This window comes from Myotis nattereri (assembly GCF_964212035.1).
Source record: "Myotis nattereri genome assembly, chromosome: 3".
In the NCBI taxonomy this organism is placed as follows: domain Eukaryota; kingdom Metazoa; phylum Chordata; class Mammalia; order Chiroptera; family Vespertilionidae; genus Myotis; species Myotis nattereri.
Window position 1 is genome coordinate 154,108,878 of NC_138077.1, and position 24,706 is coordinate 154,133,583.

At 41.5% G+C, this 24,706-nt stretch overlaps 1 protein-coding gene across 2 annotated transcripts in view; it reads left to right on the forward strand.

Moving 5' to 3' along the window:
• The first annotated feature begins 911 nt into the window (after window positions 1-911).
• Window positions 912-24,706, forward strand: part of TTLL7 (tubulin tyrosine ligase like 7) — a 148,139-nt gene continuing 124,344 nt past the window's right edge. For both annotated transcript variants that reach the window (XM_081086613.1, XM_081086614.1), the window contains exon 1: window positions 912-1,390. The gene's annotated coding sequence lies outside the window, so the exon portion shown is untranslated. The remainder of the gene's footprint in view (window positions 1,391-24,706) is intronic.

Consider the following 24,706-nt stretch of genomic DNA (forward strand, 5'->3'; position numbering starts at 1 on the left):
TCTATAAAAAATAGCGACAATATTATCAGTTCCACAGGAGTTTATAGAAGAATAAATAAAGGAATAAAACTGGAAATACTCACAGTGCAGTGTTTGGCGTATATAAGTGCTCAGTTTCTGTTAACATTATGTTAATTTACTCAGAAGAGGACAAAACCTTTATCCAGAGGAAAATGGCTTTTAATGTGAAATTTTGTATGGTTTGGGAGACACTTAAAGGGTCTTTTTCTTTGCTCCCTTAAATTATATTTTATAGGTAGTTGCCAACACTGTTTTGTCCCCCCCCCCTCCCCCATCTATAACAAAAACTATACATTTGTTTTCATCTGTATCCCGGTCTGAAATGAACACGGATAGCCTGGGGCAGGGACCATAAAAGTGCTTCCACAGAAATCCAAGGGATGACAGTGGGGGGACTTGCCTCCAGTTCTGTCCAGTTCATTTCCGATAAGGACATCGTTCCATCCCAATTCCCAAGACACTAATTCTGAAATGGAGAACAAGGAACCTCAAATATTTTAAAATGTATTTACCCATTCGTTATAGATCTGTATGCTAAAATGATTTCCTAAATCTACATTTCTCCAAAGGACTGTGGCTCAGCGTTTTCTGAGCAGTAACTCTGGGGTTAACCCGTCCCTGACTTCCCAGGCTCTATCTACAAAGGATGGAGCCGCGCTGGCTTTTATTTCCTAACTTTCCAGCTGCCTGGGAGAGCCTTGTATTCTTTGCTCCCCGAAGTGCTGGTATAAAAGACGCGAGGAGCCCCTTCAATGACTCCAGATGCTCTGTTTTGCGGTCAGATGAGCGCCCCGAACTGGCGCCACGGGGCCCCGCGGATGCATCCCTGGCATCTCTCGGGAGGGCACCGCCCAGGGGCACCGCCCGGGCGCCCGGTTGCTAGGTCCTCTGTTTGCGGGGTTCTAGAGGAGCCCGAGCGGGACCACCGCAACCCGGGAGAGGGGTGCCTTCAGTAAACAGCCCGGAAAAGCAGCTGCTCCTCTGTGGGTCCCCAGGCCCCCAAGTCCTACCGGGGCCGGGGGTGCTGCGGCTTCGCTCCGTCATGGGTTGCTCCCCACTGTCGCCGCCCCGACACGCCCTGGGTGCCAGCTCCGCTCCGCTCGTCGCGCACCCCCCGCCGCAGCCCGCGAATGGTCTGGCCCGTGGGCCGCCACCTCCCCCTTCGGTGGCGACAGCAGCTCCAGCTGCTGCGGGTCCAGCTCCGGGTCCCGAGCCGAGCCGTGGCTGCCGCGGGCGGTGGGCGGGCGGAGGCGAGCACCGGACGACCAGCTCAGGTGGCGGCTGGGGCGGCCGCCCGCCGAAACCGGGACCGCAGAGGGACCGCCTGCCGGAGGGAGGCGAGCACCTGGGCTGGGCTTTCCGCACCCTGGTGAGTACCTGGTGTCCCGATCCTCCCCGACCCCTTCCACGCACCCTGGACCCGGAGGTCTCGGTCCCCACCCGGGGAGGGCACTGCTCTGGGGACCCTGTCCCTCGCGGGAGCCGCAGAACAGGGCGCTGCTGCTGCGGGTGCTAATGATTCAGCACCATTGGTGCCCAGAGGTTCGGGCATAATGGGGGACGATGGGGTGGAGGTCAATTGCTGTTTCTAGGCTCCAGTTGAAAGACCGGGCGGGCAGGGTCGGGTGGGGTGAACCAGGAGGCTCCCGGCTGGCTTGTTCTGAAATTCCATCCTTTCCCCACAAACCTCCGTGCGTTTGCCGTGCAGACTTCAAAGTGTGTCAGGTTAGTGTCTTTTTCACACAAGCGAGTGAAGTCTAGGGCCATTGTGAAGACCTGTTTCTTTGCTTCTTGCCCCATTGAATGTCTAATTCATGCCATCATCCACTTCATTTTACAGCACATGCCTCCCCCCCCCCCCGCCCCGCCCCGTAATGTGTGAGAAAGATGCTGTACCTAATATCTAAATTGTCGCTGTATCTAAGTTGTCTTGTATTCAGGGTGGTTTGATTGGTCCTGGCATCATAGGAGGAAAAAATTTAAAGCAGGAAATAATACTTTCAGAGTCTATGCATATATATATATATATATACACACACACACACACACATATGTATATGATATATATTATGTATAACATATTATACATAATATATATATAGTCTCATTAAATCATCACAACAACCCAGAACCAAATGTGGAAAGTGAGGAGCAGGAAAGTTAGATTATGTGCTCAAGGTCACAGAACAGGAATTTGAATACAGATCTTTATGACTCTAAAGCCCATGCACCTTTCACTGTATTAAGAAGTTGTTTATGCAAGTGTACCTATACTGTATGGTCTATTAAACAGAATTAATTTTCATAGGAGTGATCTCAAACAATACCAAAAACAACCTGTAAACTTCCTGTATGTGGAATTACTGTTCTTTTATATGGGGTGGGGAACCTTTTTATCTGCCAAGGGCCATTTGGATATTTATAACGTCATTCTCTGGCCATACAAAATTATCAATTTAAAAGTTAGCCTGCTATAACTGGTCAAACATTTAATTAACTCACTCCTAATGCCTTGGCAGGGCCAGAAAAATGATTTCTCGGGCCTTATACAGCCTATGGGCTGGATGTTCTCCACCCCTGTTTTATATGAAAGTAAGATATGCTTTGAACTATGTGGGAAAAACCCCTAATTTCTTAGGGAGCATATGTCAAAAGGTAATATGTGATATACATGGTGGACACTCAAGTGTTGGAGAAATGAATCAGGAAAGTAAAAAACAATAACTGAGTATCGTTTTCCTTTTTAAACTTTAGGAAAACATTTTCAGTAAGAACAATTATCTAGTTCTTAGGGTGTGTGACTGAATTGTTTTTGTGTGGTGTGTTACCTCATTATAAGGTGACAGATAAACCCAGACTAATAATGCTTTTTGATTCATTACAGTTCTGTGATTTGGTATAACATGATAATTCCATTTTATAGACTAAGAAACTGAAATATAGAGAAGAGTCAAGATCATAATGGTGGAATCTGAACAAGCATTGACTTTCACAAAAAAACACGTGTTGTAGCAAAATGTAGTTCTATATCGTGGAATTCATTTGTTTTTGCGCCCTGCCCTTCAGAGTCAACAATTATATGGACCTTGTGTGCTCCTTCTATAAAAGTAATGGTGGCTAGGTTTTTCTGTGCCCCTTGCTTGGTCATTTGACTTGCTTTCCTTTATGATTTATGTATTTTCTCTTAATATATGCAACTCTTGTTAATGTCTCAGGAGGCAGGTTGCTATAGCACAAATGCTCATTATCTCTAAGTGCTGGAATGGCATTTAATGGCAGTGAGGAACATAGTCATCTTAGCTCATCGTTTCTAAAGTATCGAACCATTTGTATTGGAGAATTCTTTTTTAACTTAATGGAGGATATTGATAGACTAAAGCCCACTGCCTAAATAAGGCCATAAAATGTAGTCATGAATTTACATTAGTTGTTCACACAAGACTATAAGAGAAGTAGGGTCTTGTGATGAGTCTTAAGTTTGATTTCTAGGAGGTCATTTCTTTTAGTTCTTTACATGGATGTAGACTGTGTCCTGAACCTTGGTGTGAAACATCTTGTAGTCCAATCTGGTTAATCCGAAGAGGGACAGCAGAATTGGTATGAATGAGTAAGCCAAAATAAGTGCCACTGCTATTTTTTAAAGGAAGGTGCATGTCCTAGTGGTGGAAGGTCAGCAGGGATCCTTTAAAATGGAAGCAACACATTTTATTTATATACCATTACTGAGAGTGTGAATTTAATACCAACTTGGCTTTAGAACTGCTCTCCTTATGTATTTATTTGTCAAATGACTACCTTCTGCAGACCATCTAAATTCTTGGCTTCAAGGAACTTAAGATCTAACTGGGAAGATATTTATTTACATACAAGTAATCAACAAAATAATTAGAATTGCCATAATACTAGAAAAAAGGTGGTCAACAAACTTAAGTGCTATATCAACACCTTAAGAAGAAGGAGAAATAGTAGAGGCTGGGCTCATCAGAGGTTCACAGAAGTCTCCATGGGTGGAAGTGAATTAAATAACTGAGAGATGGGAAGGATTTTGATAGTCAAAAGAAAAAGCCAGAGAAGAGGTTCAGCTGAGAAGTGCACATATACTGTTTAGACCAGTGGTTCTCAACCTTCCTAATGCCGCGACCCTTTAATACAGTTCCTCATGTGGTGGTGACCCCCAACCATAAAATTATTTTCATTGCTACTTCATAACTGTAATTTTGCTACTGTTATGAGTCGTAATATAAATATCTGATATGCAGGATGTATTTTCATTGTTACAAATCGAACATAATTAAAGCATAGTGATTAATCACAAAAACAATATGTAATTATATAGGTGTTTTCCGATGGTCTTAGGTGACCCCTGTGAAAGGGTCGTTCGACCCCCAAAGGGGTCGCAACCCACAGGTTGAGAACCCCTGGTTTAGACACACTGTGATGAGTTATGAAGAACCTTGAATATCAGACAGTGAAATCTGCTCCTTATCTGGTCGTCATAGGGAACTAGTGCATGTTTCTAAGCAGGCCACATTTATCTTGGACTGGTCTTGCTCACATTCTCCATATTCCTTGCTCCAGGTGTCCTTCCAGAAAATGGTATATTTCCTGGAAACTGGTAGTAAAAGGATTAGTTTTCAATTAAACCAAGAAAAAGTTTTTTATGCAAGTAAAACTTTTCCAAGGAAGTTTGCCTTTTGAAAAGCTTCCCCTCTCTGTTATAGAATTATGGACAATTTGGACATTTTAAGAATATATGTAGGAAAAAGATCACTATTATCTTGCTAACTAAAGACAACCACTGTTTAATATTTGATGTGCATTCCATGCATAATTTTAATTGGACAGTGAACATTTAAAATGCCTACATTATTTTCCATGAGGTCGATGTACCATAATTTTCTAATCTTTCCTCATGGTCACTACTGGTATATTATTGATAGTAATAAATGACATTGTGATGAGCACCTTTGTTGATAAGTTCTGTATTTTCGAAATAGTTCTTAAGATAAAGTCTCAGAAATAAAAAAAAGTCTGACTTCTTATTTTGCCTCTTTAAAAATTGAGATATAATGGAAATATAACATTATGGTAGTTTAAGGTGTGAGACTGAGTGAGTCAAAAGGATGTCTGTAGCCACCTGTTGCACAGTAGGTCAATGAGAACTGACACTGGGCTTTGTCCTGGAGAAAGAGTGACTATCCTATCTAATAAAAGAGAAACATGGTAATTGGCGTACGACCGCTACCCTTCCCATTGGCTAATCAGCGAGATATGCAAATTAACTGCCAGCCAAGATGGCGGCCGGCAGCCAGGCAGCTTGAAACTAACATGAGGCTTGCTTGCTTCAGTGACGGAGGACTCCAACGCTCCCCGCCTGCCTTGCCGGCCTCTGAGCTTGCAGTTTAAGAAACATTTTAACGAATATAGAAGCTAAACAAAACCCCAGAAACCTGCTTTCAGCGAGGCCAGGATCTCAGAGCTGGAGTTATACATTGTTTCGATTATAGAACCAAAACAAACCAGATACCTGCTTTCAGCAGCAGAGGCTTCAGAGTTGGAGCCTCAGAGCTAAACCTGGCCCAGAATAAAAAAAAAAAGAAAAAAAGGAGCAGTTGGGAGTGGCCATCACCCGCCAGACTGAAAACAGTCCTCAGCCCCTCACCCAGACTGGCCAGGCACCCCAGTGGGGACCCCCACCCTGATCCAGGACACCCTTCAGGGCAAACCAGCCAGCCCCACCCATGCACCAGGCCTCTATCCTATGTAGTAAAAAGGTAATATGCCTCCCAGCACTGGGATCAGTGGAGCCAAGAGGCCTCCCAGCACCGGGATCAGCTTGACAGTGGGGAGCTCCCCAACCCCCTGATCGCCCTGCGGCTCTGTGTGTGACAGGGTGCGGGGCCAAAACTTCCCTATCTGCCCTGCTCTGTTCCTGACAGGCGAAGGCGCCCCAACCTCCTGATCAACCCTGCTCTGTGCCAGATAGGGGGGAGCTCCCCAACCCCCTGATCGCCCTGTGGCTCTGTGTGTGACAGGGTGCGGCGCCCCAACCCCTCCTCCCCCCCTCCACGGGCCCTGCTCTGTGTGTGACGTGGTAGAGCCATAACCTCCCCATCGGCCCTGCCCTGAGTGTGACAGTGGCGGCACCCCAACCCCCTGATTGGCCCTGCTCTGTGGGTGATAGAGGGCGATGCCCCAACTGCCCCCCACAGGCCCTGCTCTGTGTGTGACGGGGTAGAGCCATAACCTCCCCATCGGCCCTGCCCTGAGTGTGACAGGGTGCAGCACCCCAGCCCCCTGATCTGCCCTGCTCTGTGTGTGACAGGGAGCGGTGCCCCAACTCCCCTATCGGCCCTACTCTGTGAGTGACAGGGGGGAGCTCCCCAATCCCCTGATGGGCTCTGCTCTGTGCGTGACAGGGGGGAGCTCCCCAACACCCTGATGGGCCCTGCTCTGTGTGTGACAGGGGGCAGCGCCCCAACCCTCTGATGGGCCCTACCCTGAGCGTGACTGAGGGTGGCATCGCAACCTCCCAATCCGCCCTGCTCTGTGCATGACAGGGGGCGGCGCCCCAACTCCCCAATCGGCCCTGCTCTGAGCCCGACCAGGGGCTGCACCTAGGGATTGGGCCTGCCCTCTGCCACCCGGGAGCAGGCCTAAGCCAGCAGGGCGTTATCTCCTGAGGGGTCCCAGACTGCGAGAGGGCACAGGCTGGGCTGAGGGACCCCCCCTTCCCCCCCGAGTGCACCAATTTTTGTGCACCGGGCCTCTAGTCCTATATAATAAAAGCCCAATATGCTGTGTGTCCAACTGTTCATTCTACCAGTTGCTATGATGCGCACTGACCACTGGGGGCAGAAGTTCTGACCGGTAGGTTAGCTTGCTGCTGAGGTCCGGCCCATCGGGACTGGGTGAGTTGGGCTGGACATGCCCTGGACGAAGCCATGCACCAGGCCTCTAGTTTTATTATGAATGCTGCCACCCAGGAGAACAGGAAGCTAGTCCTCAAATTCATGAGTGATCAAGTGATCGTGAGGAATGGGTCCAGAGTTGAGAGCTATGTTGATTGGTCAGTTCTTATTAAAGCTTCCACAGTCTGATTTATTCAGCACTTGGTGGCATCCTATCCAGGTCTACTTGGCTATGGCTGGACTGTTTCTAACAGAAAGAAAGTCTGTGACACATCTTGGGATTGCAAGTTATTGACATCGTTTTAAGAGCAGAAAGAAAAAAAAATCCAGAGCTATTTCATGCTTAACAGGCTACATTCTTCTCTTATCTTAAGAGAGTATGCCTTCTAAAAACTTGCTATAAAGGCAGGCCTACAGGCCCTAGGACATGACTACATTCCAGTGCAGCTCTGGCTCTTAAAAGGGCACATTTAGTAATCTTCATTAAAAGCTAAATTCTAATATATCTAGTCTGTTATGATTTGCTGTCTGAGTCAGGCGTACAAAATAATTATTTGATATTTGTATACATCATGAAATGATCACCACAATAAGTCTAGTTAACATTTATCACCACACATAGTTGCAAAATAATTTTTTTTTTCTTATGATGTTTATTCAGGTTTTGAAACTCTACTGGATTCTGTATGTTCTCTTTGGAATATTTGCATATTAAGTATAGGGTATTTGCATATCCATAATAACTCGCAATCTTCTCAATGGCTCCTCATATCACACTCTTTCAGGCCACAAATCCGGGGACTTGGAAAAAGGCAGGCAGCTGGGGACACTGGGGGAAAAAGATGTAAATAAAGTTGGAGGACAGGTTTGGTGAGAGTGACCAAGAGGTTATAGCTAGAGAAGGGTCATATGTGATAGACTATTTTCTGGTCCTATTGTTGTATTTGTGGACTTTAATGCCCCCTTCCTGAAGTATCTATCTCTTTAAAACTTCAGCTTGCTGCATTCTTCTTCTGTCTCAGGTTCCCAGGTCTCTAGCTTTAGTATCCTGCCAATGCAAAGCCTATGCATTCACTCTTGCACTCTGATTTGGAGAATGCACATAGGTGAGGGCAGGAGTTCCAGATTTCCCAGTTATCAGCTGAAGCCCTGGTTACAAGGTACAAGAGTGTGGTGGACAATGAAGACACCCCCAACCCCCACCCCTGGCCCTGCCCCTTCCCCATGCACATTGCCAGAGATGGCCTCTGAGAACAGCAGGCCAGTGGCTCAGTGGTTGAGTGTTGACCTATGAACCAGGAATTCGAGGTTCGATTCCTGGTCAGGACACGTGTGCAGGTTGCTGGCTCGATCCCCAGTAGGGGACCTGCAAGTGGCAGCCAATCAATGGTTCTCTCATCATTGATGTTTCTATCTCTCTCCCCCTCTTCCTTCCTCTCTGAAATCAATAAAGATATATTAAAAAAAGAAAAAAAAAGAACTGCAGTCCACCTGAGCTTCCTTCTGGTCCCACCCTCACCCTCCCTGAGGCCATTAACTGTGAGGCTAGGTAGAAGGGGAGTCAGGGGATATGAATGTGTCTTGAGGGCATAAGGAGAGAGCAGAGAGGCAGGTTCTTATAATATTCTATCAGTCCTGGGAAAGCTTAAAGGGAGCAGTGAAAACAAGCATCACAGTATAAACCCAAAAAGAGATCCCCTTTCAGGTGATTTCTGGTAGAAGCAGGATATTGAGGTAAGTAGAGTATTTTGGGCAGAATTTGTCCTGGACTTAGTTGGGACTATTATTTAAAAGAGTTTGCTTAAGCTTGTAGAAGTTGGTAAATCTATTTCTATTCCTTTCAGGCATTATCTGTCAGAGTTGAACTGGGCTTCGACAACAGTTTCCCCAGGGTTGAGTGAAAGTTAAAAACTTAAATTTAAATAGGCTTGCCTATTTATTCTCCACCACCCCTTATTTCCTACTTCCCATCTGACAGTTCTTTGCGATCGTACTCATATAGCACATAAAACAGTTGGCAAAGCCAAGGTGTTGGGATTGTTTAGCCTCTGAGAATGTGAGTGATAATATATTTTCTCTTTTTTCTTTCCTTTTTTTATCTGCAAGCAGGTGGTTAGCCTGTGTTTCTTTGACTCATTTGAAAGCTTAGAGGTAGGTGGTCATGTGGTCACTGGGTCTCTCTCAGGGCTTCCCTGAAGGTCTCTGCGAACTCCTTCCTTTTCAGATGGGTGCTATCCTTGGTCCACTGGGTATGCTGAATTACCCACATTTTTTTTTTTTTCCTAAATTGGTTGTGGCACTCAAGCTTTCAAACTTCTTATTTTTGTTCCTATGCTTATGTGTGTTAAATGGGACATTTTTTTGACCAAGGATTATTTTGAGCATTTCTCTATTTTCGAAAGTCTGAACTGATGCCACAACTAATCAACAAGATGATGATTGCTTGTTTTTATAAAAATTCTCTTCTCTCCTCCATTAGTGTATTTGCAGTCAAATAGATTTTTTTTTTAACGTAAATTGAGCATTTGTAGATTTGGAAGATGGATCAGCAGTAATTCAGGCAGCAGCTTCAAAACCATCTCAACGTTCTCTGTTGGCTTAGGTTTTTAGAGCTGCTTAGGTATACCACTCATTTAAGGTAGTACTATCTTTCTTTAGAATTGGGAAAATTTTCATATGTAATTTTATCATCACTATTTAAAATCTATTTCTTCAAGGTCCTTAATAAATAAAATGTGTAAGGATGTGTGACTTTCATAATGATTGCTAAAAAAACCAGGACAATAATTTTAGTACACGTCTCAATTTATATTTAGAATCAGTCACTCTGCAGTTACCCAACACATATGTGCTAGCTACTCTGTGGAGGGGAAAGATAGGAATTGAAAACTTTCCATAATCAGCTTACTGTACATGAAACCAGATGGGGCATTTTCATTTAGCTTTAGGTTTGGTGACATCCAAGATTATAATATTTAATTACTTAGCATCTCTTACTCTAGAATCCTAAAGATTGGCAGATATGATTTCTATCCTCCATTTTAGCAGTGTGAAAAAATGAAGCTGGAGGTGAGAGGGGAAAAAAGAAAACAGGCAAGATTCACCTGAAGAATTGCAGTAGGGTTAGAAATTGGTCTACAGCTGCCCCTTTTAGAAACTAATTTTGATACTAGAAGCTAGTATTTACTATTATATCTAAACAAGAGGATAATCTTTATTAGTTTGTTGGATAGTTTTGAAGGTTTTATTTCTTTAAGGGAATTTGAGAGAAAAATAACTTGTTGAATTTATTGAATAATTTTTCCTAACTTCTGACACCTACTTTTAGTTCACATCTGCTTCCCCTTGGTCCACAAAAACATTTCATTTCAAAAACATTATTTTTGGAAAATCGAAACAAGGTATTTCTAGTATTTTTCTGCAAAAAATGAAAGGATATATGATTTTCTTCCATTCCATACATTGCCTTTTCATTCTATTGTGTCCTCTGACATACAAAAAATGTTGTTTTCCCATTTGTCTATTTTTGCGTTTGTTGCATATGTAGCATTATTTTTTTTTAGCAGCTAATAAATGTATCCACAGAATTGTTTCAAGTTGTATTCATTCTTTTTCTCTTTATTCTTTTAAGTCCACAAGGTTATTTTTGAGACTATCTATATATATATAAAAGGCTAAGTTTCCATCTGTCCGACTGGTCGCTATGATGCCCACTGATCACCAGGGGCAGACGCTCAACTCAGGAGCTGCCATGATGCGCACTGGCCATTTAGAAATAAACAGCACCGCGGACCTGGCACCGACAAACCAACACTCGGCTTCCCCCAAGTGGGACACAGGACTTGCCACCACCTTGGAGTGACACCCACCAAATTGCAGCCAATGCTGCCAAGACCCCATGGTGCAAAATGCAGCCCACAGCCCAGCCCAGCCCAGAAACGGTCACTGTGGGCACCGGGTAATGATGTCACATAGCAACACCCAGCTTTCTCTCTAGAGACTAGCTAGCCTCTTTGGAGTTTCTTCAGCCCAGGAACTGACTTGCTTTGCATCCAGGTGCAAACATTTTATAGTTTAACCAAATGTTTGTGAAGCGTTTTCCTGTGCCTCATCTCATTTGATCCTCACAGAAGTCCTGGAGTAGGTAGATAGGAGACTAGGTAGAATCTGATTTTCTTTTCATTAGCCAGAAAATAGAGATTTAGAAACTTTAGAAACTTGACCCAACTGAAAAGAAGAAATGCGGGAACTTGAAAATGACTTCAGGTTTTCTCACTGAGCAGAATATAGTCAAACACTGCTGCAGTTAAATATTTTACCCTTTGTTCTCCCTGCGTGATCTACAATAATAATCTGCTTTGAGTTGATATTTACTGCTTTGTTGCTGACAATTACCTGAAAGAGAAGTTGGGGTGCTTCACTGGGCTGGAAAAAGTTTAGCTAAATCAGAAAGTAGGTCTAATTAAGCAAGTTTATCTATATACTAGAGGCTCAGTGCATGAAAATTAATGCACTGGAGGGGGGATCCCTCAGCCCAGCCTGCCTCCTCTCACAGTCTGGGAGCCCTCAGGAGATGTCCTACTGATGGCTTAGGCTCGCTTCCCTAAACCAGTCTGGCCTCCCTCTGCGGGAGGCAACTGGACCAATCAGGGGAAGGCTCCACCCCCATTACCCTGCCACTGCTGCTGGTGCCGGCCACCATGGCTGCCTGCCCTCAGCCCTTGCAGGTGCCGTGCCACAGCTTTGTTTGGAAGAACGTTCAAAAGGATGTTCAGCTGTCTGGTCTAATTAGCATATTATCCTTTTATTATTATAGACTAGAGGCCCGGTGCACAAAAATTTGTGCACTTGGCAGGGGGAGGTCCCTTAGCCCGGCCTGTGCCCTCTCGCAGCCTGGGACCCCTTGGGGGATGACCACCTGCTGGCTGAGGCCTGCTCCCCAGGGGATTGGGTCTAAGCTGGCAATCAGACATCCCTCTGGCAGCCTGGCAGCCCTCGGGGGATGTCCACTTGCCAGCGGGGAGCAGACCGAAGCTGCAATTGGACATCCTTAACACTGCTGAGGAGGCAGGAGAGGCTCTCACCACCACTGCTGTACTGGCAGCCATCAGCCTGGCTTGTGGCTGAGCAGAGCTCCTCCATGTGGGAGCTCACTGGCCACCAGAGGGCAGCTCATGCATTGAGTATCTGCCCCCTGGTGGTCAGTGTGTGTCATAGTGACCAGTCATTCCCAGTGGTTCTGCTGTTAGGGTCAGTTTGCATATTATCCTTTTACTATATAGGATAGAGGCCTGGTGCATGGGTGGGGGCCAGCTGGTTTGCCCTGAATGGTGTCCCGGATCAGGGTGGGGGTCCCTACTGGGGTGCCTGGCCAGCCTGGATGAGGGGCTGATGGCTGTTTTCAGGCTGCCCGCACCCCCTTCAGGGTGGGGGTCCCCACTGGGGTGCCTGGCCAGCCTGGATGAGGGGCTGATGGCTGTTTTCAGGTGGGCCAAGCCTGCAATTGAAGCTCCCAGTCTCTCTCTTTTTTTTATTTTTTTTATTTTTTTATTCTGGGATTTATCTACCTTCTGTAATTGAAACTTTGTTGTGGCTCCAGCTCCGAGTCTGGCTGGCTGAAAGCAGGTATCAGGGGTTTGTTTAGCTTCTATAATTGCAATATTGTTGCTTAGAGTGCAGCTCACAGCCGGGCTGTGGCAGTCGGGGAAGCTTGGCTTCCTCCATTGCCAGGGCAACCAAGCCTCATGTTCGCTTCAGCTGTGTGGCAGCTGGCCACCATCTTGGTTGGCAGTTAATTTGCATATCACCCTGATTAGCCAATGGGAAGCGTAGCAGAGGTATGGTTAATTACCATGTTTGTCTATTATTAGATAGGATATAAAAGGCTAAGTTGATTCGCACATGCATAATACATATAAAGCTCTCGCTGGCACCAATCGCATGCGTGTGTTTCTATCTGTCATTGTTGATCGTGAAGTTGGTTGACACTTCTATTATAGAGAAAGGGTGAGTAGCGATATTAAAATATTTCTTCTAATTTATTTCCTTTCAATGTGTACAAATCCGTGTACCAGGACACTAGTGTAATTATAATGAACTAGAGGCCCGATGCACAAAATTCATGCAAGGGGCTCAGCCCTCATAACTGCAGCTACCATGGCCCTTGCAGCCCTGGCTGCCTCAGCCCTCGCAGCCCCATCTTCATCCGGAAGGTTGTCCAGATGGCCGTCCTTCTGTTCAGTCTAATTAGCATATAACCTCTTTATTATATAGGATGGTGTAATTACTTTAACAAATTCAACTTAATTTTGATTGACTTATTTTTTTTCGGGGGAAGGCCTATTTTTTAAACTTTCCAATGTAGAATTTTGTTACTATAATTTAACTTTGTGTTAATAGGGATTGTTTTAAACCTACATATCAATTTAGAGAGACTTAACTTCTTTACTATGTTGATTCTTCCAATATGTGAAGATGGTATATTTCTTCAGGTATTTAGGTCTTCCTTGGTTTCTTTTATCATCATTTTTATAATTTTCATTATAGGTATCTTATATTTCATTTTCTTTTGAGCAACTGTAAATGATATTGCATTTAGATTTATGTTTCCATTTCTTTGTTATCATTATATAGAAGTACAATTAGTTTTTGTGTGTTGATATTGTATCCTGAAACCTTACTGAACTCACATTTTGAATCAAAGATTATAGATACTTTTAGCTTTTCTAAAAAATACAGACAATAATGTCATCTGAAAATTTTCTTTAATTTTTCTTGCCTTATAGCAATAGCTAGAACTTATAGTATTGTGCCAAACCAGAATGGTGAGAGTGGACATCCTTGCCTTGTTTACAGTCTTAGAAGAAGAAAATTATTCTGTGTTTTACTAAGTATGATGCTAGCTGTAGGTTTTTTATAGATATTCTTTGTTAGGTTGATGAGGTTTTCCCTCTTTTCCTACTGTACTGATACTCTTTATCTTGAATGGATGTCAAATTACATTAAATGCTTTTTATCCATTAGTTGATATGGTTAGGTGATTTTTTATTAGCACATTGTGCATTGATACATTTTTTAATAGGGAATCAGCCTTGCACACATGGAATAAATCCCATCTGATCACCCTATATAATAAAAGGCTAATATGCAAATTGATCAAACAGTGGAATGACCAGTTGCTATGATGCACACTGACCACCAGGGGGCAGATGTTCAACACAGAAGCTGCCTTGGTGGTCAGTGTGCTCCCACAGGGGCAGCACCGCTCTGCCAGAAGCTGGACTCACGGCTGGCGAGTGCAGCGGTGGTGGCAGGAGCCTCTCCCGCCTCCGTGGCAGCACTAAGGATGTCCTACTGACATCCACCAAGGGCTCCCAAACTGTGAGACTGGGTTGAGGGACACCCTGAGTGCACGAATTTCATGCACTGGGCCTCTAGTGTGTGTGTGTGTGTTTGTTTGTGTGTGTGTGTGTGTGTGTGTGTATATTCACATACATTGTTGCATTTAATTTGCTAAAGATTTTTGCATTTACATTCATGAGAGATACTGGTTTTTAGTATCCTTTTTGTTATGTTTTTACATTTGGTTTTGGTTGTTAAGAGTACTACTGGTGTCATGTGGTTCTGAGAAACTGTCATTGTTGAGTTTTGGTGTTGTATCCAATTCAGATATCTATAATTACCTGAGAAGGCTATCAAAATATTCATTTTTTACAACTACATATCTCTGTGAGGCCAAATTTTAAAAATATACTTCAGTCAAAATAATTTATCAGAATGAATGCAGAAGCAGATCTGAGAACCTTTCTAAGGCAAGATATTAAAGAAATTTGATAAAGTACAAAACAATACCACTCATTCCTTTTTAAAAAAATATAGTTATTTTTAATAAAGTATGTTTTTGTTAACATAATATTTTTATTATTTTTAGGTTTTTTAAAGTATATTTTTATTGATTTCAGAGAGGAAGGGAGAGGGAGAGAGAGAGATAGAAACATCAATGACCAGAAAGAATCATGGATCAGCTGCCTCCTGCATGCTCCTCACTGAGGATGGAGCCCACAACCCCGGTATGTGCCCTTGACTGGAATCTACCTGGGACCCTTTAGTCCTCAGGCTGATGCTCTATCCACTGAGCCAAACCAGCTAGAGCTATTATTTTTATTTTAAAATGAACCAATAAGGATCTTAAACATTTATCAGTTTTAGATTCTAATAGGGTAAATACTGATAGGTATAACCCAAAAAGCCAAAACTCAACAAAATTTAAAGATCACAAAGGGTTCCAACACCAAAAAGTTTGAGAATCACTACTAAGACAGACACGGCAAGGAGAAAAGTGACGTCAAAGGCAAGGGCATGTGCATCTCTCACTTGACATTGGTTTAACTAAGTTGTTCCATGTGCTCCTTTCCTTTCTCCACCATTACTTTCATTTCACAAAGGAAGCTTTTCCTCCGTATTGGCTCACTGATATGTTTTTCTGTCCTAGAATACGTATGATAAATATACCAATAGAATTTCACAATGTAATCTTCACCAAATAAAATCCCTCAAATTATTCCCATTCTAACAAATGCCATGTATGGACATATAACTATATTTTAAGTTATAAATTATAATAAAGAGAATAATAATATTAACTCAGTGATGACTTATGCAAGGATGAAGTAATTTAGAATGTTTTATTGAGGTTTGACTCTAAGAGAGTTCAAGAAATACTTGAATTAGTCCTTTTATTTTGATTATTGTAAGTGGCTTTTCTTTTATACTTTTCCTCAGCACTTTGTACAAACTACTTTTCCTCAGTAGTTTGTAATGGTATGAACATGCAAATTGAGATGGAAAAGAATCTGATCATATCAGTGAGAAAAAAAGATGAAGTGAGATAGGGAAAACATTGACATTAACTTACAACACCTACCTCCTGAAATTGTCTATGTTTATTAGAACTAGTCCCACATTTAATACTGAGTTTTCTATCTTCCAGGCAAAGAGGGAAACATAATATATTATTATAATTATTAGTCAATAATTACTAATATATAGTATTAAATGCTATAATAATAATAACATAACTATAATTCATGTTTACATCTCCTTCTCTAAATACCAAAACACATTTTGCTTTATTGGAATGCTTTCTGGTATAATTTTGACTTAAACTGATTCTTTAAAAATGAGTTACAAAAATCAGTTATAAAGATATTTAAATATTAGATTTTTGTTGCTAATTTATTAGTCTTACTTTCATGGTTGAGATGAGTAGTTTACAATAGGAAAACTAGATGAATGTTTGATTTTTGGCCAAGAGTATTTCTTCTCTATAATATGTAAGGTCTTCAGTATGCCATTCTAGAGGGTGATTAAGAGTCCTTCCTCCCTCCCTTTCTCCCTCCCTCCCTTCCTTTCTTCCTTCTTTTTTCCTTTCCTCCTTCCTTTATATGATTACTAGGGGCCCAGTGCACAAATTCATGCACCTTGAAATGAATTGTGGCTGCAAGGCTGTGGTGGGCACAGGGACGGGTCTAGGCCCATCCTTCACGCCCCACCTGGCCCCTCCCGCTGTGGCCCCCAGACCCCTGTCTGCTGGCAGCCCTATTCCTGCCATCGCTCCCATGCACTGACGTCGCTGGCCCCGTTTGCACCCGCTGATGGCACGGAGTGATTGGGGCTGTCGCCAGCAGCGGGTGTGAGTGTGGCCGGCATCATCAGCAGCTGTGAGTGGTGGCTGCTGCCCCGATCGCCCCTCAGGAGCAGTGGGAGGTGGAGAAAGTGAGGGGTGATCAGGGCCAGTAGCCGCTGCTCACACCCATTGATGGCGCCGAGCAATTGGAGCCAGCGCTGGGTGCCGGCAGCAGGTGAGGGCACCGGGCGGGACTGTGGCACGTGGGAGCAAAGAATTTTCAGTAACCACCAGGGGCTCGCCCCAATGACCGTGACCGGCACCCCGCCTTGGTCTGGCGCCCCCACTCACCTGCTCCACCACCCCGCCGCAGCTGATGCCCACCATGTTCCGCGCTCTGCCACTTGCTGCCGATGCCCGCCATGTTTCGCATGCACCCCCTGGTGGTCAGTGCACATCATAGCGACCGGTTGTTTGGTTGTTTGGTTGTTCGATTGTTCCACTGTTCAGTCTATTTTGCATATTAGTCTTTTATTATATACAATAATTTATCTGTCTCATTTGAGTTTTGGGTAGGGTTTAAGTTTAGGGTCCCTTTGTTAGGCTGTGTCCTCTAATTTGTGGGTTCTTGTTTATGAGGAGCCCGCTCAATGGACTGGGAAGAGGAGAAAGAAAAGCTTTTCTGGTTCATGTAGTCCCCTGGGCACAGTTGTAATTTGATCTCCCTTTCTGACTGGTGTCTGTAGCATTTTTATCCTGATGGTCTGCTTAAGCAGCTGCCTCAGATGAATAGATGATGAATAGTAATAGATGATGGTTTATTATTTTAACTCTGTGAAGTTTAATTATGTATTTAGTAGGTAAGAGAGATGTTATATAAAATTAAATGGACTAAAATGAGGAAAATAGGAAATTCATTGTTTGGTTATAGGCTACCTGAGGGAGTTATATTCAGAGTACAAACTAAATATTTAGCATAGAGTCGGTGAAATAGTCATATAAATATTGTTAATGGAATTCAGTGAATAAGGAAAACATTGCTGTAAACTTACCTAAATTGTCTGGTCTTGGGACCATAGAAAGTAAGGCTTTGCAAATTGTTACTTGTACCATCCCCCATTGTCCCTTTTGCTGGCCTGAAAGAATCACATTTAAATTGAAATCCAAATGCAGCAAACTCTGAGCTTTGCCTGCGTCCAGTCCTGCTGTCTGTGCTTGGAGAGGAAATACTCGGCTTATGACCAGTTCTTTACCCTCTTTGGACATCATCAGAACTGTGGATGCTGCAGCCTGTTTTTTCCTGAGATGAATCAGCGCTGCTGTCTGCCAGTCTGCTCCAGCACGGTTGGCTGTTGACTAATAGTTGGGCCCGTAGTGTTACGTGAAGCTGCACAAATTACAAGATCATAAAGTCATTTGATTTGAGCCAAAACTTGAAGCAAAAATATGGTACGTGATTTCCTTTTTCACATTTAAGATTGTGTAAGTTTGTAACTAGGAATATTAAAGCTTAACTTTGCAGAAAGACTGGCAAAGGCATGGATTCCTGAAATAGATTTTTTATGGAGCATGATCTCTGGAATACTTCCAGTTATAGTTCTCATTTCTATCTGATTAAAATTTTAAAATGCTTTCTTCGAATTTTAAATTTATATAGTTCCCATACCAGCTGGTACTTAATATATACAGTGAATGAAATGTGTTAAGTCTTTTAATTAGTCAGATCACTGTGATAATATTGCACTTTTGTCTGATCAGGGATATAAAATTAAAACCATATATTTGTTTACATACATATATATCTCTCTATAATATATATATATTTAAAAGGCTTTTTTTGAATAATCAAATAGTCCCAATATTTCAATAAAGTTAAGAAATTGGAAACTTATGATAAAATGCCTTATTTAGATGAACTTAGATGATAAAAAGAGTTGGATGGTGTTAAGAAGTTAAGATTAAGCGAGAGTAAATGGTTGTTTCTTTTTTTTTGATGGATGTTTTAGTAGAAATGCTTTCCCCCCCATTACCATTCATAAACTGGAAACAAACAACAACTTATTTAGTGTATTTTATTTGGTAAGTGTTCAATAAATATGTTTAGTTAAAAGCAAATATGGAAACAGGAATTGAAAAAGTCAATTTAATATTAAAATAGATAAGAGAGTAGGCTGTTATCAACATTGTAAGCTGATCCAGTAGAGCTACTTTTAAAGTTTGTCTTCCTTCTTCTTTGATGTAATCTTTGGCAGAGCAAGAGTATCGTCTAGACTAGCTGTGGATAAGCCAGATATTAAGGTGACTCTAGTGGTAATTTATGATTATTCAGAAAAATGGAAGATGTGTTTCATTCTTATAATTTGTATCACCAAAGTCTCATGAGTAAAATAATGGAGAGCTGCTATACCTATTAAAAAATTATGCTCCACTGTGTGTTAGGCTCTGTCTTGTTCCATTGTTCGGAGAGACACTGTCCTTTCCCATGAAGAACTTTAAAAGAAGTGCTTTAAAAATGCAGTAAGTGTGGTTGATGTAACAGTGGTGATGCATTGAAGGACAGTTAATTCTGCCTGGGGACAAAAGGAAAGAGAAGACAGCTAAGCTGTGCTTGAGTGGTGGGTAGAGAAGAAAAACATCCCAGGAGCAGAGGCAAACACAAATAAATATACGCAAATTAGAAAATGAATAACATTTTCAGGATTGTCTTTGTAATCACATGCTTTTATCTCTAGCTAGAATATCTTTCAAACTTATTTCGCTGCTATTCATGTTAATTAATATGACTTACTTCACACACACACACACAAATAAGTTTCAAAACTCAGTACTTATAATTAACACTTTTATACGATATGCAATGTAGTCTGGCACTGTTATGTTTTCCTCTAGTCTATTGTAATTTAAAAGAAAACATTTATTGAGTTGCACTAAATTGTTTTCATTACCATCTGTGGGTTATGGTCTGTATTTAAAAATAAAACAAACAAACAAACAAACAAACCCTATACTAGAGCTCAGGACTCATAGGGAGGCCCCTTTCAAACCCAGTGGGCATATTTGCAAAGGAACTAACTGCTCTATCTCAGCAGTGTGTCGAGACTGTAATAAACATACTGGTGGCTTTAGCCTATTTGTAGTTCAGAAGGTAACATGGTAGAGTACACAGGTTTTGAGAGTTGAGCAGACTTGTCTAAGTTGCTAAATCTCTCTGAGTCACAGTTTTCACATCTGTAAAATGGAATTAATAAAACAATCTATTAGGACTAAATGAAATAACACATCTGTTTTAAGATGGCTATACGTTTAAAGCACAGCGGAGCTTAACAAATTTTTGTACTCAGGCTGCTTCCCAGACCAATTAAATTGGATGTTTGGGGCTGGGACCCAGGCATCAGTATTTCTTTTTTTTTTTTTTTGCAACTTTATATTCCTTGAATAGCTACTCTCTGTATCTACCTGACTCCAGCCGCTGGCAACCACTATTCCTCTTTGTTTCTACTTGTTTGACTATTTTAGCTTCATTATAAAAAGGGTATCATGAGATATTTTACTTCTATGACTAGCTTATTTCACTTATCATAATGTCCTTCAGGTTCACCCATATTGTTACATATGGCAGGATTTCCTTTTTTAAAGCTGAATAGTATTCCATTGCATGTACACATCACAGTTTCCTCATCCATCAGTGGACATTTTGGTTGTTTATACATCTTGATTATTGTGAATAATGCTGCAGAGTATGTGGGAGTGCAAATATCTCTTTGTAGTCCTGATTTCAATTATCCTATATAAAGAGTAATATGCTAATTGTTCATCATGCCCTCACAAGATGGCGGTGCTCACAGCCAAAAGATGGTGGCACCCAGTCCCCTCAGCCCCACTGGAAGGGTGGCAGGCATGTGGCGCAGCTGGGCCCGCCCCCAGGCAGGTCCGGCCACACCGCACGCCTGCCACTGGAGTCTCCCAGTCCCCTCAGCCCCACTGGGGGGGTGGTTAGCAGGAGTCCCCCAGTCCCCTCAGCCCCACTGGGGGGGGGTTAGCAGGAGTCCCCCAGTCCCCTCAGCCCCACTGGGGGGGGGGTTAGCAGGAGTCCCCCAGTCTCCTCAGCCCCACCGGCAGTGAATTTTCATGCTACCATTACCTTTAAAAAAAATCCTTATCCAAGGATATGATATTTCTTTTAGATCATCTGTTCTCAGGCAGCAGGCCTAAGCCAGCAGGTGGGCATCCCCCAAGGGTCCCAGACTATGAGAAGGTGCAGGCTGGGCTGAGGGACACCCCCTTGTGCATGAATTTTCATGCACTGGGCCTCTAGTATTGGATAAATATCCAGAAGTGGTATTGTCAGATCATGTGGTAGTTTTGTTTTAAATTTTTTCAGGAACCTCCATACTGTTTTTCACAGTGGCTATATCATTTTATATTCCCACCAATAATGTGCAAGGGTTTCAGTTTCTTCTCATTCTGATAACACTGGTCAACTTTTGGTTCCAGCCATTCTCACAAGTGTGATGTGATACTGTGTTGTTTGTTTGTTTTGCTTTTTTATCTTTATTGTTGAAAGTATCACAGATTTACCCCTCTTTTCCTTCCTTACCCTCCCCCTCCCCCATTCCTGCCCTTGCCTCAGGCCTTCACCATCCTACTGTCTGTGTTCATGGGCAATGCCTGTATGCATATAAGTTATTTGGTTAATCTCTCCCCCCAACCCTGGCCCCCTTCCCTCTGAAATTCATCAGTCTGTTCCATGTTTCCATGCCTCTGGTTCTATTTTATTCATTATTTTATTGTGTTCATTAGATTCCACATACAAGTGAGATCATGTGATATTTGTCTTTCTCTGATTGGCTTATATCACTTAGCATAATCATCTCTAGGTCCCTCCATGCTGTCTCAAAGGGTAATAAAATAGATTCTTGTTTTTTACAATTGCATGTTCCATTGTGTAAATGTGGCACACTTTTTTTTGTCCATTCACTTGGGCCATTTCCAGATCTTAGCTATTGTAAATAACAATGCTATGAACATAGGGGTGCATCTGTTCTTTCTGATTGATGTTTCAGGGTTTCTTAGGCTATATTGTGTCTTTGATTTGCGTTTCTCTGACAAATAGTGATTTTTGAGCACCTTTTCCTATACCTTTCGGACATTTGCCTGTCTCCTTGGGAGAAATGTCTATTCAAGTCCCCCCACCCCCCATTTTTAAATTGGTGTGTATGTTTTTTTTGCTATGGAGTTGAAGGAGTTCTTATATATATTTGGATATTAACTCCTTGCTAGATACATGGCTTGCAAATATTTCCTCCCACTCTGTAGGTTGTCCTTTTACTCTTGTTTCATTAGCTATGCAGAAGCTTTTTCATTTGTCACAGTCTCATTTGTCTGTCTTTGCTTTTGTTACCTTTGCTTTTTGTGCTCTTGGTGTCCTCAGACATCGATGCTGAGACCACTGTTATGGAACATTCCTCCTATGTTTTCTTCTAGGAGTTTTACAGTTTCAGGTTTTATGTTGAAGTCTTTAATCCATTTTGAGTTGATTTTTTGCATGTGGTGTAAGATAAGGGTTCAATTTCATTCGTTTACATGCAAATATCCAGTTTTCCCAACACCATTTGTTGAAGAGATTATCTTTTCCCCATTGCTTATTGACCATTTTTACACGGGTTTATTTCTGGGCTCTCTTATTGTTCCATTGGTTCATATGTCTATCCTTACACCAGAATTATACTGTTTTAATTCCAACAACTTAGTAATATATTTTGAAACCACGAAGTGTGATTACTTCAGCTTTATTCTTTCTCAAAATTGTTTTGGCTTTTTGTAGTCCTTTGTAGTTCCATATGAATTTTAGGATTGCTTTTTCTATTTTTGTAAAAAATGCCTTTGGAATTTCTTTCAAATATGTTTTTATTGATTTTTTAGAGAGAGAGGAAGGGAGAGGGAGAGAGATATAGAAATATCCATCAGCTATCTCCTGCATGCCCCCTACTGTGGATTGAGCCTGCAACTTGGGCATGTACCCAGACTGGGAATCAAACCGTTGACTTCTTGGTGCATAGGACGACACTCAGTCCACTGAGCCACACCAGCTGGGCAGTGCCTTTGGGGTTTTGATAGGTGCATTGAATATATCAATCACTTTGGGTAGTATGGATAGTTTAACAATTTTAAGTATTCCAATCCATGAACATGGATGTTTTTCCATTTACTCGTGTCCTCTTTCATTTCTTTCATCAATGTTTAATATTTTTTAATGTGTAAGTCTCTCATATCTTAGTTACACTTATTCCTAGGTATTTTATAGGGATGTTCAAATTATTTTAGTGGTCCTCTAGTGCAGACTATGTTGAAATGCCTGACTGTGTAGCCTGTAGCACAATGTGTGGAACTTGACAGGTATTTGATACATGTATGGTTCCCTTGATAAATACTATCAACAATAATATATAGTTAACTCTTCTGTGGTGGTTACTACGTTTTGGGCACTGTGCTAAGTACTTTAAGTACTTTTCACATCGTGTAGGCAATGCTGTACTTTTTAAAGTTATTCTGTCAAGCAATACAATTAAATGGCTGAGATAAAAAGGGAGAACACTGTTTACTAGAGAGGAAAATGGCTACTTTTATCATTAGGAACTCAGTTACCCATGTAATTATTTTAGTGAATCAGAGGAACTGGCTTTCATTGAACAGCCTCAAGAATATAAAGTAAAAACTTTAAAAATATTTTAGATTCTAGTTTAAACCTTACACCATGACTTACCCAGCAGGTGTAACTGATCAATTTGATAAATACTGCAAACACATAACAATTCTAATTTTAGCAGAATTTTATTGATAGTATGGGGTAGATTGTGACTAGTATGTATATTCCAGATAGTACAAAGAGTGAGTATTAACCTATGAATACTTCTTCCATATTATCATTACTTGACATCAAAATGTGTTAGGTTTAATGTCATGATGACAAGACTTTTTATTAACAAGGTCAATATTTTTCTGTTAAATTAATTAGAAATGTTTAGTAGTCTGCTGGTTTGCTTTTTGATATTGTTTGATTTTGGTCTTAGCTTATATATTAACATTTGGTTTTAAGCAGCTTAATTGTTAACTATTTTTCAATATGAGTTTTCTATAGTAACTGCTTTAAAAAAACATCTAAATGAAGATTTCTTTCAATTTATAATTTATTAGTTTTTTGCATTTAGATAAGAATTTACTCATTTTTGTTACAATCTTTAGTTTGCTTCTTAGTTTCAATAAAATATTCTATAACAGTTACTGAGAAAGCATTATTATTTTTTTAATGGATATACATGTTCCTTACACTTAGTACATATTTAAAACAAATATTTTTCCCATGTCAAGGAAGTGGATTTATGAATTGCTGCATCAACTTTGCTTAGATGAAATGCATGCTTATCTTACAATTTTCTTTGTGAATTTTTTCAACCTATTCAATTATTAAAACATTTGTAAGATACCTATATTTCTAAATTCAAATGAGTTAATAGAGGTAAGGCTCTTAGAATAGGTCCTGGTGGTTAGTAAGCATTTAATACATGTTATTTTTATTCACTCTCTAGTGACTTACAAAAACGCACGATGCAAAAGCTCCTTATGGTAGAGTCAGATATTTGCAAAAGAAGTGAAAGAATTTTGGGTTTTCTGACTGGGTAAAAGTTTGTATTCCTGCCTGTCAGTGCACCTGAAAATGAAATGCATGATATGCCAAGTGGCATCACATATCACATATTTAAAATTGTAATTAGGTATTTAACTTTGAAGTGTCTGGTTCTAGGAGGGAAAATTAGCTTTTTGGCGGTTTTACAGATAATTTAGTTTAAACATCTTTGCTCTTAAGGATATTAAGAAAAATTGAAGAATTGTAAGCCTCAAGAATGCTTCACCCTTTACTTGTCAGTCTTTGTAGACTAACAAGATTACATTCACTCGGTGACAACAGAACAGTTTTGAGGAGAAGTATTAGTAGAGAATGGAGAAACATTTTCTGAATGTAGGTTTTGAATGAAGGATCGTTTCCAGAGCACTCCAGTCTGATAAAACCCAAGCTAGTTATAACCCACTGGGATTGGATTCTAGAGTTTGTGAGAAGTATCTAAGCCACTGATTTGAATCTTATGAAGAC